Below are 20431 nucleotides of genomic sequence, written 5' to 3'. Positions count from 1 at the left end.
TGTGTCATTATCACATAGGCCTTTTCATATTCCAGAAAATGGTACTTTTGATCCATATATCAAAAGTTATTAGAGTACAGTGAATAGTCATTCATATCCTGTGCACTTTCACTTGAGACTTAGTAAGAATAAGAATTGCATTCAGATCTGCTTTCCCCTAGTATTTATCGAACACATAACCATCATCTTCATGATAGCCACCAATCATTCTTTTATATATTTGTAACCCTTAGTTAGTTCTGTTAATCAGAAATGACAATTTAGACTTTCCCGTTTTTCCTTTATTGTGTACAAGTGGTGTTAAAAAGTGTGCTTTAAGTGGATAATGTATTAGGATGAGGCAAAACTAAGTCTCGTAAATTCCCCAAATTAATAAACAGGACAAACTAGCATCAACCACATGGGCCTACCATTTCTGTACTCTTTCCTCGCGGGGCTTTGCAGTGATTTCTCCTTTCACTTGGACAATTTTGTCTTTTACTGCCATCACTTCTCCTGGCCCCCAACCAATGCCCGCTCCCCTAGCCACCCTCACTTATGTCCACTAAATCTTGCTTGGAAAAGTGTTTTTCACTCAAATTCTGCCCTCCTCTTTGTAAGATCTTTTTCAGTTTCAATAACTATTACTCTCTCTCTCTTAGTTGGACTAAGTTTCTCAAGAATAAGGATCAAATGGTTGCTACCTTGACAGCTTTCTTCATACTTCCATGCATATCACCTAATCTTGTATATAATAAGTACACCATCTATAATACATGAATATAAATTAATCTATTCAGTATCCCTTACCTGTTTTTTCCTCTTGTAACTACTTTAGATGTGTAATTCATCATAAAGGTTATGTCGCACGTGCATTCCTTTTTTGTAAAGGTTATTTCACACATATTCATCTTATTCTTGATGCCTTCCTATCTTGAATTCCCTTTTCATCTTTTCTTTAATTCACGAAGTATTTGTTGAGTGCCTGCCATGTACTGGGCACTGTAAGAGTCACTGACAAAATACAGTTGAGAAACCTTGGCTGCAATCATGAAGTAGATGATTGTAAAGGAGCTCATTAGCATCCTGGGTCAAATCAAATCTCTTTAAAACCAAAAACAAAGGGTCCTATTCATAGTCTTGGCCTTTTCTCTCTGCAGCCTTTTTCATTATGTCACCTTCTTCCCTAACCTCTACTTTTATCTATGTGGAGATTATGCTTAGAGTATTGTCGCCATCCCTGACTTCTCTCTGGGATCCCAGATATGTCACCACACCACTACAACACCTGTGGGCTAGTGTTCATTGCTCAACACTGTATACTTATAAAGGAGGTCACTCTGGTAACTGAAAGAATCTTTGATTACTGTAACTTTAAACTGAGGCTTTCAAGTGCGGGGGGAAATGTGGTGCAATGGTTAGGACTATGACATACACACCCTACTATATATAAAATACATGACTAATAAGGACCTACTGTATAGCACAGGAACTCTACTCAATACTCTGTAATGACGTATATAGGAAAAGAATATAAAAAAGAGTGGATATATGTATATGTGTAACTGATTCACTCTGCTGTACACCTGAAACTAACAACATTGTAAATCAAGTATACTCCAATCAAAATTAATGAAAAAAAAAAGACTATGCCCTATGAAAGCAGACAGCTTGGATTCAGATCCTAGCTCTGTCACCGCTGAGCTGTGTGGTTTAGACAAGTTACTTGACGTTTCTATATCTGTCTCCTGTCTTTTAACTGGGGGTTCATGAAGGCACTAACCTCATAGGGTTATTGTGAGAAATAAATAGGTTAATATAGGTTAACAATCAAAATCTGTGTGACGCATTACAGTGTCTGTGTGTTATCTTTCTGTTATCCTTACACAGATGATGCAAATTACACATAGGTCAGATTCTCACACCACCTACCCACTGTTCTACTGCCTTCTTCTTTATCTGCTGAGTTACATTCACCTCATTCAAAAAAAGTCCTTTATTCCTGTCTTACCCCTAGGCTCTTCATGACATTTTTTTTTCTTAAATTCCATATATATGTGTTAGCATACGGTATTTGTCTCTCTCTTTCTGACTTACTTCACTCTGTATGAAAGACTCTAGGTCTATCCACCTCACGATATGGGGAGGGGGAAGGGTAAGCTGTGACAAAGCGAGAGAGAGGCATGGACCTATATACACTACCAAACGCAAGGTAGATAGTGGGAAGCAGCCGCATAGCACAGGGAGATCAGCTCGGTGCTTTGTGACTGCCTGGAGGGGTGGGATAGGGAGGGTGGGAGGGAGGGAGACGCAAGAGGGAAGAGATACGGTAACGTATGTATATATATAACGTTCATTTTGTTGTAAAGCAGAAACTAACACACCATTGTAAAGCAATTATACTCCAATAAAGATGTTAAAAAAAAAAAAAGTCCTTTGGTGACCTTCAGGTATATTCCTGGGTAAGAGAATGACACATTAGGATTGGCTATTACCACCTTTTAAAGAGACATCATTTGGGGGCACAGTGCAACAGACCATGCTATAGGGATGTGAGGGAGAATCCAGGGCAAAGGAACCCTTCAATACCAGCTGTCTCAGAAGCAGCAGCTACTTATAGAGGCTAAACAGCAAGTAATAAAATCCTTTGAGGCCCCATCTAAATTTCCAGGTTTATTTTGTAGCATCCCACCGTTCCTTAGCTATCTACTACTGGATTTATAACACTGCATATTTCCTTAATGAAGTGCTCTGTCCCCAAATAAACAATACAGATATGTTCAACAACTTGCACATCCCCCTGCCCCTGACTTTTTTCACCCAATGCACAGATACTTCTCTAGCCCTCCAGTGTGGGCCTACTGTCATTCTAATCCCCTTGCCCACAGATTACTTCCACTGTTTGATCACCACCTTGTCCCTGTACCTCTGCTAACCAGTTATTGCTCTTGAAACCTCTTATTAAATGCTCTCACTATTGTGCGGTTTCAGAATATTCCATGTTGGTCCCGTTTATAAGGAGTGAAGGGAAACACAGTGACCTGATTTGCTCTCCATCCACTAGAGGATGTGGAAATTGGCCCAGTGACAGTCTCTTGTAGGGCAGTCTCATTCCCAGGGACTAGACTTTTTCTAGATTCTATACCAGTGCTGAACTTGGTGCCCTCAACCAGCTACAAAGAGGTCCCTGGATTTTTGCTCCCTAAATGTTGGGCTTCAGGGGACCTTGCAGGAACCTGCAGTACAGCACTTATGGAATCAAGTTCCATAAGTGAGGCATCTCTCAAGGAGGAAGTTTCAGAAGAGCCCAGAGATAAATGGGTAGCTCCTGCATCTAGATATAAGCAATCTAATACACGAAGAACACCTTTGTCCCATGCTGCCTCACCTTCTCGGCAGTTCTCTGCAATATAACTAGTGACAGCAGAAAGTATGTTAATCAGTGATATTTTCCAGAAATTGAACTTAAAGGTCACTTCAGCTTCTGAGCAAGTGGAAGTGAAACTGAATAATGTTCTAGTTATTTTATGGGAAAATACTTTTCTAATGCCATTCTTGGTATTGTTTCAGATTAGTCTGTTCCCGTAATCGCCACTTTTGCTTATGAATGTTCATCAATATACTTTATATGAATAATAATTTATAAATTGTTTTATATATCTTAAATTAATTATGTATGTTATATATATCATAGTTATAACAATATGTAAGACCCTATGTCTATTTCACAGAAAGTGAAATGTTTCAGAGATAGGATAAATAAGTTTACTTGAAATAATGTCTAAATATTTTCTAAATAATTATAAAGCCTCTCACAGTACTCATCCCAGGAATATTAAATATTTTCCTATGGTTGCAAATAGATTGATGTAAATGGATGTAAAATGTTTCATCTCTACCTGTCTATATAGATAGATAGATATATCTTTAGTATGTGGCATTTTCTATTCCATGGGTTCTTAAGGATGATTTTATTAGAGCAAATTAAGAGAAGGAACAATTTTAAAAACTAGAACCCAGAGTCAATTTAGTTTGTTTGTTTTGCTTTTGTCAATTCACTCTTACTCCTGTCCGTTTTTTATTTCTTTCGTGAGTATTTATAAACCTCCTGGCTCGTCTCTTGATGAGATTTTAAGTAAGGGAGATTATTTATATTACTTTTCTAAATACGTATTTTGCTGGGGCAGGGGAGTCTTTTTTTCAAATGATTACTTTTAAGTGTCATTTATGGGGACCAGCCAGGCTAATAGTAGTTTTCTGGGTAGATCCAAGGTCATTAAAAAAGTGTGACCCGGGCCAAGGTAGCACCTCCTGTTCCAGGTCTGTAGCTCAGGACTGAAGACAGGGAAGGTGGAACAGTCCTGAGGTTCTCGGGCATGTTCTTCTTTGGGGGCCCCTATAATTCCTGGGTTGTATCTGATGGCTCGCTCCTTCTCTAGCTCCGTCACTGGTTCCCCTTTCTCTTCCTCCCACTAATTGCAGTTTGCCGACAGTTCTGTTCTTGTCTCTCTACAGACTTTCCTTCCTGGTCCATTCACTGTCCTCATTTTCGTTATTATTTAAATGAGAAAGACACATAAATTATTAATCCTGACCTCTCTCATGGTCTTGATCCCTCTGCCAGTGCTTTTTCCAGTAAACCCCAGTCTAAGGCAATTGATCATCCACTTAACAAGCAGTTTAAATTCTTACTATGATCTCATCATGTAGTTTCTTCTATTATGGCTGTGATTTTGTACACACAAGTGTTTACACTATCTCGTGGTGGAAAGAGAGCACACTTTAGAGTCACAATTTATTATTTGGGAAAATTCGTTGTTATTTAACTCTACCAGCTTTGGTATACTCATATATTGAAGTGGGGTAAATGACAGCGCTGTATTCAAAACACCTGTGAGTATTAAATGAGAAAATGTAAATAAAGAATCTCTCCCAGTGCCTGACACCCTTGTTATTTAATAAATCAACACTAATAGTTTTATTTCTTCTCACCAATATTCATTAAGCGTGTTTTACTGTTTACAAAAGCCTTGAAATGCCAGGATACAGACTTTGGATTTTATTCTGCAGGCAACTGGGAGCCACTAAAAGTTTTTGAACCATGAAATAACCCAAGAATTAATATTTTAGGAAGATGAACCTAGGAATAATTTTCAAGGAGACCAGCTAAGAGACTCTTTATAGATAAAATAAGGTCTGGACTAACACGCCGGTGATGAGAATAGAAAATAAGGGTACTAGAGAAATACAAGGCTATCGTATCAGACTTTTACTGTTTGTTATTTATGTATTTCACGATTTTGCCCTGTATAGTCAAAGCATTATTATTACGATGGGAACTTTGCTTTCAGCCTGACTCAGAACTGTTTTATATTCCTCTCAGAGCATAGATGTGTTAGCGTTAAAACTTTCTCATTGATGTTATGCTTTTTGAAACCAATGTATATTGTTTCCAGAATTCACAATATCTTCCCACGTATAAGGTCTGAGGTCACACTTGATCTCAGCAGGATATAACATATCTCATGAATTTTTTCCTGCTAAAGGAAGTTTTAAATATTTCAGGTTGCGAAAATAATCTTTAGATACAGAGGATGGAGAGTTTGTGTAGACAGCAACTTTCAGGGAGATATCACGGAACTGGAAATATAAGCCAATGACTATCTTAACTAAATATTTAGTTTGTGAAATAAAATAGTGAGTCCTTATTTTGTTGTCATGTATATTTAACATTTAGCATCCGGTATTTCTCATGCTGTTCATTCTTTTGTCTTTTTTTTTTTTTAATCTTTTGGTATCCTGTCTATTTTTCAAAAGCTAATACAAATCTCACATTCTTCATCAGAATAACAATTCATGAAACATAAATCAGTTCGGTAACTTATTTTCCCTGTCACACATACTCACATTTTATAATAAACTATTTTAATTTAAAATACATTTTATACCTCTAGCAAACCATCCACTCCTAGGGTGGAGATGTATGTCCACATCTGGTTCATTCTCCTTGACACCTAGCATAGCAATCAGTCTTTGTTGATTTGTAATTACAAGTGAAAAAAAAAAAAGAAAAAATCAAAGTAGACCTGTGAGAGTCAAAAATAAGATCCTGAGTCAGATGTAGCATCAGCAAACTATTATTTTGTTTAAATAAATAATGAAATAGATACTTCAGCTATTCTTTTTAATTTTAGAAAGCATCTGAAAATCATAGAATGATTATTCTTCTCTTAATCAAAGACATCTAAAATAAGTCTCATGGATAGTAGTTATTTAATTAAAAAAGATATGTTAGGTAGTAGTTGAACCTTGTGTACCATTTAGTCAATAAGCTATGGAAATGGTTTAAGTACTCTATTTTGCCTCCTTACTATCAGTTTATTTTGGCTTTAGATTACCTGCATTTGAAAGACTGTTAAGAACAAAAATTACTATGTGAAAGTAGCAGACAACCTGTTAGTTTAGGAAATAGTACTCCTAAAGTTCAGTTTTACATGCTAACAAGTATATTGAATTTGTGCATATCCAATACGGAATTTTGGAATTTCTGCAACATGGGTGTATTTTGTTAAAACGTATTTAAGAGAAATAGTACCTGAGGGCTTTTGTTTGTTTGTGTGTTTGTTTGTTTTAATTCCAGCCTGGGGAATAGAGGGTAAACCTGATAAATTGTCAGTCTCAGGATACCTATTTTGAAATGCCTGTAATTAAAAAAGTGATAAATAGTAAAATAATTTTTTGTCTCATAGACTTGTGATATTTCAGAATAAAAAAAACCAACTTGAGAGAATGTCTAGTCCAGCTGCTTAATTTTACAGAGAGGACTGAGGATGAAGTAATGTGAATTCTTCCTTCCCTCCCTCTCTCCCTTACTTCCTTCCTTAAACATGAAAGAACAACTTCTGTATTCAAAATTGGTGCTGAATGTTTGGAGAGGAATGGCCCCAGGCTTGAGTAATTCATGATCCACATCTATAAGACACTGGTTGTAGTGTGTTCAGAGGCACACAACTGAGTCATCACAAAGCTGAGTTTATAGCTGACGTCTCTTCACTCCTAGAGGGGCAGACATCCTACATTTTACAGATGTCGACAGATGATTTAGAAAATAAATTTAATGCGTTCTGCGAGAATTGTCGACACTTAGATCCAGGCAGGGTGATGACTGCTAGTCACATAATCATGACCATTTCTGAAAGAATATATTAATTTTCTTATCTGATAATCAAAAGCTCTGTTCTGATCACCAGTGCTATGGAGCTGCACTTGACCTGATCTCGATCTACTTTCATTATTTAAAAAAGAAAAGGGTACATTTATCAAAGTATACCTTATATTAGCACTATAGAATTTTTAATCTATATATTCATGTATACACACTCTTATATATACATATATATGCATATATCTGAAGGGGAACAAATATGTCACCCTCTGAAACTGCCTCTTTGGCATAAGGCTTATCTTGCCCTGGTTCTTTTTAAGAGACAACAGGTGTAAGAGAAGCTCTGAAAATCTAATAGAAGTTACCCTTTTGTAAGAGAAATTTACATTTATAAAGGAAATATCCATTTGTAAGGGTGTCTTCCACTCCATACCAGGAAGAGAAGGATAACCGAATCTTAAACTCTTTTTGCTGGAGAAGGCCACAGACTTAGATCTGCATAACAACCACGCCCTTGTTTGTTAAGGACTGGTGTCCAACTGCACATACCGCCCCCCCCACCAAAATGCTAAGTAATAGGTAGATTATACTGGCAGAGATGGGTCTTTTCCACATTTTTAAAATATGAAACTCTGGTACAAAATTCTGTCAAGCCATTCAACTGTAGTGTAGACTTTAATCCAAAATAAATGTTCTTATCAAAAGTATTCATGTTAATAGTATCCTCTGCAGTTACTGGTTTGTTGTTTATAGTTCTTTGTCTGTAGGAGGTAGCCTTATGTAAAATGTTGCCACTTTCCAATCATCATTTGGGTGTGAACGAAGGAAAAGAGATAACATTTTTACACAATATCATGCTTTCTGGATGTGGTCACCTTTAATAATAGAAACCAAAAGAAACATTTCCCAAAGTTCTACCAGGAAGCAGATGTGCAGTCTTATTTTTCTCTTAATCATGTATTTATTTATTGCATTACATCTTTCAGTTGTGGATATTTTCCTGTAGAGGGAAATTCCAGCCTTCCTGGAATAATAATTCCCCAAATTTTGTATGTATTTTTTTCAACTGATGAGTTGACGTGAAAATACAGTCTCCCTTCTTAAATGTATCGGTCTTTTGATCATATCTCTATATAGGGAGAGCTTGAGTGCTTATAACTCTTCCTGAGGATATTTCTGTGGTATCAAAAAAAAAAAATTCAGGGAATTTTAGGGGAAAGTAATCATATTTCTACTAAAATTCAAACAAATGGATCTCCAACAATAGAAGCAGTTTCATGGAAAATTTTAGTAACATCTAAAGGTGAAAATTTATAGTAACTCAACCTCCTATCCTTCTAGCTTTTTCATTTCTTTTCTTCACTCCTGCTGAAATGATTTGTCTCCATCAGAACATCCCAGCCTTGGCTGTCCTCCATCTTTCCAGAATCTCTTGGTTTCACTTATCTATGTATCCAGCCTAGATCTCCAGATCAGGCATTTCAAACAAAACTTTTCAGCCTACTGTAACATCTCATATGCTGATGTAGTTGACGTAGTTTCCTACATAATGATGCATATACTTGTCTGAGCTCTTCGATCTTCACATGGGTTTCTATTCGTCTGGGTCTAATGAATTACCTGCTGGTTCACTAGCCCATCCTTACTGGTGGATATTACTCTGGACCAAATAATTTGTGTTGATCTCAGAACAATCTTCAGACAACTTTTGACAAATTTGATAATTTATACTCACCTTCGCAACACCTATACACCATCATTCAGACTATGGTATGATCACTTGTTTTGGCCACAGTCTGTTACATGTTACACCCTCCTGTACAAAACCTCCAACTCATGTTTCTTTTTATCTTCCTGGCCTTCAAACATAAAATGTGTAAAATAAAACAGGATTTTATTTTCTTAACCTCTTCATTTCTTTTGTCATGATTCAACTAGTAATCTGAATTTAATTAACAATCATCCCTAATGCAATGTAGAGCATGTGTTTTGGGCTTAGTCTACCTGGGCTCCCACCCTGACTGTGTCACTTATTGAATTGTAGCTTTGGACATTTTTATCTTTTCTGTTTTAGTTTCCAGAAGTGTAAAGTGGAGTAATAAGAATATTTAACAGGTTAATGTGGGGATTAAATAAATCAGTGAGTTCTCAACTTAGAATAGTGTCTGTTCTTTAGTTATCCCTGCATAAATGTTAGCTGCTGTTATTTTCACTTTCCTTTGCTCTTTATTCCCAGTTAGTTCAGCAAATTTTCTTAAAATTACCCTTCTTTTTTTTTTTTGCTGTACGCGGGTCTCTCACTGTTGTGGCCTCTCCCGCTGCGGAGCACAGGCTCCGGACGCGCAGGCCCAGCGGCCATGGCTCACGGGCCCAGCCGCTCCGCAGCACGTGGGATCCTCCCGGACGGGGGCACGAACTCGTGTCCCCTGCATCAGCAGGCGGACTCTCAACCACTGTGCCACCAGGGAAGCCCTCCCTTCTTTTTATTCTCACTGCCTACACCATGATTCAAACCTTCATGGTCTTTTGCCTGTATTATTTTAATAGTCTCCTAATTCATATTCCTGTTCTCATTTAATCATAAGCTCTAACTAACTTAGAATGTTGCATTCTGAAACCTTTATCTTGGTTAGGAACACTGTACTTGGCAAGATAAAGGTTTTATAGAAAAACACATAATCTAAGCAAAATTAAAAATGGCATTAAGTATCATGAGTATGTATATACATGTGTGTGTATGTGTAAGAAACTTTGTACTAAATAAAAGTGAAAGCAACCTCATTCTAACCAAATTAGATACTCATGTTTATTAAACCTCCTTGTATTGCTAATCATCTTGTTGGCACCTTCCTTGTTGATTAAAAAACTACTGAAGCATGTGATATGCTTGTGTATATATTTATATAATTTTCTGTTAGGGAGACCATATACCTTTTAAAATTTGTGAAGCAGTTTGCATTTTCCCTTGATTTATATATCTATTTTCTCTACCATATCTTCTCTTCATAAAGTGGGACTCCTTATAGCACACTTATTCCTGTTTTATATGAGAGAAATCAGGAATAGTTGATGCTCTTTTGTTTAAAGGGAATGACCAGAACTGGACTTAAATGTGAATTTTAAAAAATTGTTGTACATATGCATCAAGTTACTGAAAAATCACAAGTAATGAAACCATTGTGGGTAAGGCGCGACATCATCAGCTGTACTCTAATGCCACTATTGTCATCCATTCCCTGTCCAGAGTGATGGCAGAATCCAGTTTAAGTGCTTTAAATTGGTATGACCTGGGTTTAATCTAAATTTGCAGCTTAGATCACACTTATTTTACCCACACGAAATTATAACATCACCTCTTTTCTCATACCATATCTTATGTTTATTGAAATATTACCCACTCTCAAATTCCAGCTTAAATGCTATCCCGACTATGAAATTTCCACTCCATTCCCCTCCCATCTCAGTCAAGAAATAATTTTTAACAATTTAGTTCATATTTTATACCTCTTTTATAGCACTTACAATCTGTCTAAATTATAGCTGTTTGTATACATGTTTTTTTTAAATACACCACTGTTATCCCCTTTAGTAAAGGACCACTTTTTTTTTTTTTTTTTTTTGCGGTACGCGGGCCTCTCACTGTTGTGGCCTTTCCCGTTGCGGAGCACAGGCTCCGGATGCGCAGGCTCAGCAGCCATGGCTCACGGGCCCAGCCGCTCCGCGGCATGTGGGATCTTCCTGGACTGGGGCATGAACCCGTGTCCCCTGCATCGGCAGGCGGACTCTCAACCACTGCGCCACCAGGGAAGCCCCAAGGACCACATTTTGTTGACCAACTACAAACAGAGTACAGTGGAGTTGAATCTTATACAGGTTCTAAGTTCAATATTTAAAGTTAAAATTTCATCTTTTCAATATTATCCTGAAAAGTCACTAAAGTAATACATAAAATGTATTATAAAGCATTTGTGTGCCAGGCTAGGAGCTGACATTCAGTCTCTCAAAAATACATAACACTGAAAGTTTTCCTTCTACATTGAATCAAGTCACTGACTTTTTACTTCAGCACAGATGAAGTAATTGACTTGTATTTAGAGGCTGTGTTGTATGAAAAAAAATCCATGCCTCTTTAAACATGAAAATCAAATACAGCTTGAGGAGATGTTTAGACTATGAGAACCAAGAATGACTAAAGGGATTTCTTTTTTTTTCCCCTCAAGATTATTTTTAAAAAGCCAAGTGGTCTAAAAATTCTTTCTGTCTTCTTGGTTTTCATGAAATTTGGTTGCTTACTTTCAAAAGGGTTTGGATAGGTAAGTAGGTAGGTAGATAGATCGACAGATAGATGGATAGAGAAGTAGAGGTTTGGGTAAACATATACTAGCTTTGAGGACTATATCAAATTTTAAAACTTCTGTGCATCAGAACAAACAACAGAGTGAAAAGGAAACCTATGACATAGAAGAAATAATTGCAAATCATATATCTGAAAAGGGTTAATATCCAGAATATATAAATGACTCCTACAACTCAATAACATCAACAACAACAAAAAACTGATTGAAAAATGAGCAAAGGATTAAATCGATATTTATTCAAAGAACATTTAGAAATAGCCAATAAGCATATGAAAAGATGCTCAATATCACTAATCATTAGAGAAATGCAAATCAAAACCACCATGAGTTATCACTTCACATCTATTAAGATGGCTACTGTCCAAACAACAGAAAATAACAAGGGTTGGTGAGGATATGGAGAAATTGGAATCCTTGTGCACTGTTAGTGGGAATGTAAAATGATCTACCCGCTTAGGAAAACAGTCCAGAGTTTCCATTAAAAAATTGAAAATATAATTACCACATGATCCAGCAATGCCACTTCTGGGTATATATCCCAAAGACCTGAAAGCAGGGTATCAAAGAAATATTTGCACACCCAAATTTATTGTGGCATTATTCATAATAGCCACGAGGTGGAAACAACTGAAATGTACATCAGTGGATAAATGGACAAACAAAATATGGTGTGTATATACAGTGGAAAGTGATTCACCCTTAAAAAAGAAGGAAATCCTGTCACATGCCACAACATGGATAAACTTTGAAGACATTATGTTAAGTGAAATAATCCAGTCACAAAAAACACATGGTGTATGATTGCAATTCTATGAGGTGTTTAAGTAGCCAAACTTATAGAAATAAGAAATTAGAATGGTGGTTTCAGGGACTGAGGGGAGGGAGAAATGGGGGATTATTCAATGAGTGTAGAGTTTCAGTTTTGTAAGATGAAAAAGTTCTGGAGATCTGTTGCACAACAATGTGAATATACACAACAATACTAAGTTGCACACTTAAAAATGGTTAAGATGATAAATTTCATGTTACATGGGTTTTTGTTTACCAAAATTAAAAATGATTTAAGAACACTAGTTGAGGGCTTCCCTGGTGGTGCAGTGGTTAAGAATCCGCCTGCCATTTCAGGGGACATGGGTTTGAGCCCTGATCTGGGAAGATCCCACATGCCGCGGAGCAACTAAGCCCGTGCACCACAACTGCGCTCTAGGGCCCGCGCACCACAACTACTGAGGCCATGTGTGTGCCACAACTGCTGAAGCCCGCGCACCTAGAGCCCGTGCTCCGCAACAAGAGAAGCCACAGCAGTGAGAAGCATGAGCACCGCAACGAAGAGTAGCCCCCGTTCACTGCAACTAGAGAAAGCCCGTGTGCAGCAATGAAGACCCAACACAGCCAAAAATAAATAAATTAAATAAATTAAAAAAAAAAAGAATACTAGTTTAAATAACTAGTTTAAATCTAGGATGCGTGGCATTATACAATGTAGTTGCTCAGTTCAAATTATTATTCAAGAAAGGCTTTGCAATAGAAACATTGTTAAAAGAGCAAACTTCTACTCAGAGAGACCTTCGTTCAAATCCATGCTTTGATACTGACTATATGACGTGAAACACTAGTTTAACTTCTCTGAGCATCAGTTTCATCACAAGCTAATTTGGATTAAAAATATCTACCTGCAGCAGCTTGAAATGAAAATCATTGAGTTTAGTGCATAGTAAGCATTCAAAAAAGGTTGTTTATTATCATTATTATTGATGGTTCCATTTAAAAAAGGTTTATAACTTACAGTGCAAGTTCAAGCCTTCTTTGTTAGACCAGGCATCTGTGACTTTACTCATTTCAATTTATATTTGGAAGATAGGCAGGACTTACTTTTTTTTTCCGACTGTTTTTGAAAGGGCATTCAGACATGAAATGCTTGATTATTTACTTGAATCAGGATTGAAACACTTGGCTAGTTGAAGGCAATTCTGGGAATTAGAAAAAGGGCCCCTCTCTGAATGACTGAAGCTGGGTTTCTGAATTTGGTCTTTCAGAAATAATAGGGTTCTTTGCCCATTTTCCATGAATTTACATTTTTCATAGAACATTACTTTGGATCAGATAAAATTTAAGTAACATCTCTCATTTTTTTCATTACTTTATTAATCGTTCTCACTCTCCTTACATCCTTTCTGTTGGACACTGGACTCTTTCTTTCCTTATTTATTTTCCTATCATGTGTACTCTCTTTATATAGCCTTTGTTTTTTTTCAGATTCCAGTTCTTATTTTTCAAGTGTGACAAATATACTGTCATGAATTTTTAGAAATTTAGCTTTATTTTACTCTTCACTTTCTCACAAGCACTATGTTCTTTGCTTTGCAAGAATTTTCTTACTAAATTATGATTCTGTTGTGTGGTGAGTGATATTATTTTGTACCTTACACAGATGAGGAAACTGAGGCACAGAGAGATTACATCACTTGCCCAAGTTCCTGCCTACTAAGTGTGAAGAATGGGATGTGGACCCAGGAGGTTTGATTCCAAGGCTCAGGCTCTCCAGTGCTACACAAATATTACCTCATTTTCTTGAAGAGGCACTTTCAAAGACTGCCTTTTTTTCCCTTTCCTTTACTCTCTCTATGTTTTATATTCCTACTCATTTCTTTTAGGAATTTCCCCCTTCCCTTCAAAATGTAGATTAACATTTTAGAATATACTGCTTTCCCTCTCCTGTTCTGCCTTTCTTACCACATCTTTGTCCTTGCAGGTCACTAGCTCACTGCTGGGGATGTCCTTGGCCTCTGAACCTTTGCCTTGTGACATTCATTTGCTGACTCAGTTCCTTTACTTCTGTCTTCCAAGGAGTCTGAGCATTTTAAATGTTACTTTCCTCTCAGTCAGTTCCAAGATGATGTTTGCCTCTGCTAAGTGTATTTCCTTTAAGCTACTGGGACCTTCTGTTCTGCAGATTGCTTTTTGGTGCATTTGGAATGAAGTTGCCAGGTTTCTTTTTGTGCATATGCTCGCTTTTCACTTCCTGGAAACTTGACAGAGTTTCCACTCTTTTTCTACATTGTTCTCTCTTCACTCCGCTAGTATACCTCTGCCATATTGTTTTCTCTCCACCCCAGTTCCCTTCAGAATCCCTTGTCCTGAATGCTTCAATCTACCAGAAACTTCCACTGTCTTTTTTATTGTGGCAACAAGAGTTGTATTTTAATTAACTACAGTATGTCAGTCTGTGAAAACAAATGGCTATACATTCTGGAAACTTCAGCAAACTAAGTTTTGTTATTATTTTTTTACCTGATCTACTCCATCTGCTTCTTTCATTTCTCTTATAAGAACTGTGCTTTAATGATTCCCAAGAAACTCATAATGAGGATGTGGCTTTACACAGTAATCACTGTATGTGAACTATGAGTGGTTATTGGTGCTGTGATTGAGGACACAAATCATGTAAGAAATCCAGGGCAGTGGAAAGATCACCGGGCATGCAGTCAGAAGATGCCAGTCCTTGCTGTTAGTGGTTCTTAATGTCAACTTTATTTTAGCTTCTACAGTATCTCCTCTTATTCTTAGCTTTGTTATTTGTAAAATGGAGGATTAATAAAACCTAATTCCAAAGGTGAGGTTCAAATGAGACAAAAAGCACACGTGTTTTACAGTTTGGAAATAGCTATACAACAGGTACAGATTATTATTAGATCGACTCTCAAAGCACAGAGATGAAAGTTTGTCAAGCACATAAAAATTTAAATGAAAACGAGTGGCAAATATGACCAGAACTGTATAAGAATTTCATTTATTTAGTTTTCTATCGAGGGTCAGGAGTTTTCTTAAAATTTTGAAATCTGCACTTTGGGTTTTATTTAATGGAAGAAAACTTCAGCATAGCCCTATAAATATTTGAGTGTGTGAGGGTGATGGTGACATGTTTTGCTGACCCAAATATCGTCATCCAAAAATGATACTATGTGGGTCGTTCACAGTTTCGTCATATGATAGGGTAGCTATTCCAGTATGATTCGTAGGGAAAACACAGATGGCCTACAAAGACATGCAGCAGCATGTGTTATTATGGATGAAGTTCCACCTGGGAATCCTTTGCTTCCTTCTGTGAGGAGTCATGTCACTCCCACAGGAATGGTGATTTCAAGGTTTTATGTCTCCCCACATGTCTAATTATATAAGTGATTCATTTACATTTTAATCTTTAAAAATACCATATTGCAAGTGAACACATAGAATCACTGGAAGCCATATTAAAAGGATCTATTATCCCATTTTATTCCCTTCTGAAAATTGCTGAATTGCTATACCATTTCAAGCCATTAATTAATGAAGACCTTTGTATGAACAAAATATGGAGGATAAAGCTAAATTTTTCAGTTCTTTTGAAAATTGAGCTTGAACTGTTAACATGATTCCAATTTTTTTTATTCTGTTGATTGCTTTGTCCTCTAGAATCGTGGTAACCATCTGAGTGGTCAAGTTGCTTGTATCTTATGCATACAGACTGATATCAGCTGTTTCCTGGGACGTGCCTCGCTCCATACCAGGTGAACAGATTTTTCACTTGTATCTTTATACTTCCCTTCCTAATTCTAGGGTTGCCTTCTTTTCTGCCTTATTGCAATTATTCTCTATAAACCTCTCCCCTTGGTACCAGGTTAAATAATAATGTTTCTCCTCTAGATTATTTATGTCCTTTGCCTGTTTGTAGATAGCTACTTTGCCCATCCACTTGTCGCCATGCCAAGATGTGCTCATTTAGCGCTTTAATCTTTTATCATCAGTCACTCTTCTCTGCATCTTAATCACTGTTCCATCGTGTCCCTGAACTCCTTCCAGCTTCTCTGCACCTTTTGGGTAATGAGGTGCCTGGATCTGAGCACCAGGTCCGGTCCCATCAGTCCTGTCTAGGAGGGTCCCATTGCCTCCAGGCTGCTGTGATGCCTTCTTGTTCCCTGAGGTGCTCATTAGAGAGGTGATGCCTGTCTCTACAGGCAGAGTCAAGCATGGCTTCATCACCCCCGTTCTCCTATAGCTCCCTTCTGGCTAATCCTTTTTCCAGAGTGACAATTCCAATTTCTCTCCTCCCCCCTCATTTTCTGGCTCTCTAGCTCTCGCTGTAAGTTTGTCCCTGTTGCTCTTTACTGCTTTTATTTTACTTATCCTGCCTGACTCATGATCTAATTCATCTGTTTTTCTCCGCATTTCTGTCTTTTTCTTGATCTAACGCAACATCTTCCCAGTGCCACCATTTTCTACTTGGTGCTGATAACAATCTCTGCCACTCTAATTGTACATGCATCTATCTCTTAACCAGATCGACTTCTTTCACTCCTCCATGGGAAAGATACGCTTATTCCCTTATGTTTATCTAATATCTTACCTTGTCATTTTTTAACGAAAGAATAAGTAGTTTGACATTATTCTGTTAGGCTTGAAAATTTAGTTTTATCACAGTTCCTCAGAGAAATGAGCTATACATTATGTTTAATACTACTGTTTGCAACTTAATAAAATGACATTTAGTTCAGTTTTTAATCCATAAATTATATATTTTGGGGAAAGATATGATAGGTATAATGTCTCTGAAGTAGTTACAATGTAAATCATGGTTTGTGTTTCTTAAATACTTGTTAATCCTTTCTTCCTTCACTCCATTCTTCCCTGTCTTTCTTGCTTCCTTCCTCCCATCACATAATGGTCCTGAAATCCTGGCATCTGCAGGATAGCGTGAGGGAGAGAATGCAGCACCTGTGATTCTAGACCCTGCTCTAAAAGTGATGAACTGTATAGCCACGTTGAATCACTTATATCGTCACTTGTGTTCTCATACATAACAAGAGCTGGCTTCAAAAAAGTGATGATTAAGTGAGAATAAGACAGCATTTTATTCACAATTTATAGGAATATGAGAGATAACTCCTAAATAAGTTTTGGGTCAAATTAAGGAGGACCTTGAAACTGGAAAAGTTTTATGTGAAACAACAGAAGGCTTCCCATTGCTTGTCAAATGAATTTTATCAAAACTTTCAAGAGTATGAATGTGATTTGAGTAAAAATGGAGAATTGAAGTGAGGGAGCCTGGAAAAGTTGCTAGGAAAATGTTATAACAGTTCAGGAATTAGATAGTAAAGACAGATAAAGATTAGAGCTTGGAGGAAAAGTTGAATCTAGTATTATGGATTTGGGAACCAACTTTAAAATCAGTGGCTGGTCAAAAGTGGTTGGATTGTCTTACCACCTGGAGTGTTTTTTATTTATTATTATTATTTTTAACATCTTTATTGGAGTATAATTGATTTACAATGGTGTGTTAGTTTCTGCTTTATAACAAAATGAATCAGCTATACACATACATATGTTCCCACATCTCCTCCCTCTTGCGTCTCCCTCCCTCCCACCCTCCCTATCCCACCCCTCTAGGTGGTCACAAAGCACCTAGCTGATCTCCCTGTGCTATGCGGCTGCTTCCCACTAACTATCTATTTTACGTTTGGTAGTGTATATATGTCCATGCCACTTTCTCACTTTGTCCCAGCTTACCCTTTGCCCTCCCCGCATCCTCAAGTCCATTCTCTAGTAGGTCTGCATCTTTATTCCCGTCTTGCCTGTAGGTTCTTCATGACCATTTTTTTTTTTTTTTAGATTCCATATATATGTTAGCATACGGTATTTGTTTTTCTCTTTCTGACTTACTTCACTCTGTAGGACAGACTCTAGGTTCATCCACCTCACTACAAATAACTCAATTTCGTTTCTTTTTATGGCTGAGTAATATTCCATTGTATATATGTGCCACATCTTCTTTATCCATTCATCCGTTGATGGACACTTAGGTTGCTTCCATGTCCTGGCTATTGTAAATAGAGCTGCAATGAACATTGTGGTACATGTCTCTTTTTGACTTATGGTTTTCTCAGGGTATATGCCCACTAGTGGGATTGCTGGGTCGTATGGTAGTTCTATTTGTAGTTTTTTAAGGAACCTCCATACTGTTCTCCATAGTGGCTCTATCAATTCACATTCCCACCAACAGTGCAAGAGGGTTCCCTTTTCTCCACACCCTCTCCAGCATTTATTGTTTGTAGATTTTTTGATGATAGCCATTCTGACTGGTGTGAGAAGATATCTCATTGTAGTTTTGATTTGCATTTCTCTAATGCTTAATGATGTTGAGCATCCTTTCATGTGTTTGTTGGCAATCTGTATATCTTCTTTGGAGAAATGTCTATTTAGGTCTTCTGCCCATTTTTGGATTGGGTTGTTTGTTTTTTTGATATTGAGCTGCATGAGCTGCTTGTAAATTTTGGAGATTAATCCTTTGTCAGTTGCTTCATTGGCAAATATTTTCTCCCATTCTGAGGGTTGTCTTTTCGTCTTGTGTATGGTTTCCTTTGCTCTGCAAAAGCTTTTGAGTTTCATTAGGTCCCATTTGTTTATTTTTGTTTTTATTTCCATTTCTCTAGGAGGTGGGTCAAAAAGGATCTTGCTGTGATTTATATCACAGAGTGTTTCGCCTATGTTTTCCTCTAAGAGTTTGATATTGCCTGGCCTTATATTTAGGTCTTTAATCCATTTTGAGTTTATTTTTGTGTATGGTGTTAGGGAGTGTTCTAATTTCATTCTTTTACATGTAGCTGTCCAGTTTTCCCAGCACCGCTTATTGAAGAGGCTGTCTTTTCTCCATTGTGTGTTCTTGCCTCCTTTATCAAAGATAAGGTGACCGTATGTGTGTGGGTTTATCTCTGAGCTTTCTATCCTGTTCCATCACCTGGAGTGTACTCATGGCTAATCCAGACTCCAGAATACCCCTCTGTGACTTGCTGAAATGGAGTATTTGGAGAGGGCGGCATGGAAACTGTAATTGTTACAAGCCCCTCAGTTATTTCGTATGCTCATAACTGGTTACAGAATTTTCAGGGGAAAGAGTTGTCATTGTCACAATAAGTTAATTTTAGGGTCTAGTGTGATGAGGAAAAGAAAGAGTAACTAAAGGGGATTAATGGACCAAGAGACTAGGATCATGGAGGGAAAAACCTGGGCCTGCGATGAGGGAATGATGTGGTTAACCAAGCAGGTAGACACAATAGGCACGGTTGGTGGGAATGGGTGAAGAAGTTCAAGTGAGGAATTTGTGAGACACCTAGGAATTCTGAGCTTTTGTTCTTAGTAGAATAGAAAAACTTCCAAATGGTATTGCAAATCAGTGTGCTTTAGGTAACTAAAGTGAAAAGTTGAGAACAGAATATTGCTGGGGAACGGAACTACACCTCTGGCCAGCAGAGATTTTGTTGTTTAGTTCTCTTTTGTTTTCCCCAAACAGTGGTGATGCATGTGAAGCTATAAATTAATGCTTTTCATTTACCTATATGTATTGGGAAAGCAAAATCAAAAAGTAAATGGCTAATCATCTTCGGGCACAGTGCCTAGGACCCAGACATCAGAGTGTTAGTGTGAGCACTTAAGAGAAACTGTATAGGGTTTAGGAAAGGGTCAAATAGTGGAGAAAAGATGCATAAATTGTACAGTGGGGGCCTGTTTAGGGATACCAAATTGTTAACTTCTTTGCAGAAGCATTTTTTAGGAACTTAGTCTTACTTGGGAAATTGAATGAAATAATCTTTCTGTTAATACTTTGAAAATAGCCAGTCTTTTATTCAAGTTATTTTCATTTAGTATACTACACCAGTATTTCAACATTAACATCAAAACTGTGACCTTGTTTGAGATTAGTGTTCTTTATTTACTGCCACGTTTTTAGTATTGACTTTCTTTAGCCATCGAAGCAAATAAGAATGAATCTTTATTTCACAAAATGAAGAAAGAGAATCAAAACACAGATCTTTAAAAAAAAAAAAATCTGACTTAAAAAAGTAGGCTTGTGTTGGGGATAGTAAGACTTTCTATATCTCAAAGTGGCATTTGTTTC

The 20431-nt window shown here is 37.2% G+C and overlaps 1 protein-coding gene across 4 annotated transcripts in view; it reads left to right on the top strand.

Moving 5' to 3' along the window:
* SEMA3D (semaphorin 3D) overlaps window positions 1-20431 on the top strand; it is a 209187-nt gene that overhangs the window by 11535 nt on the left and 177221 nt on the right. For 3 of the 4 annotated variants that reach the window (XM_067746094.1, XM_067746093.1, XM_067746092.1), the window contains exon 2: window positions 15955-16049. The exons of the other annotated variant lie outside the window; for it this stretch is intronic. The gene's annotated coding sequence lies outside the window, so the exon portion shown is untranslated. The remainder of the gene's footprint in view (window positions 1-15954; window positions 16050-20431) is intronic. 4 annotated transcript variants of the gene reach the window in all.

This window comes from Pseudorca crassidens, chromosome 8, assembly GCF_039906515.1.
Source record: "Pseudorca crassidens isolate mPseCra1 chromosome 8, mPseCra1.hap1, whole genome shotgun sequence".
Classification (NCBI taxonomy): Eukaryota; Metazoa; Chordata; class Mammalia; order Artiodactyla; family Delphinidae; genus Pseudorca; species Pseudorca crassidens.
This window is presented reverse-complemented; position numbering and strand designations above follow the sequence as displayed.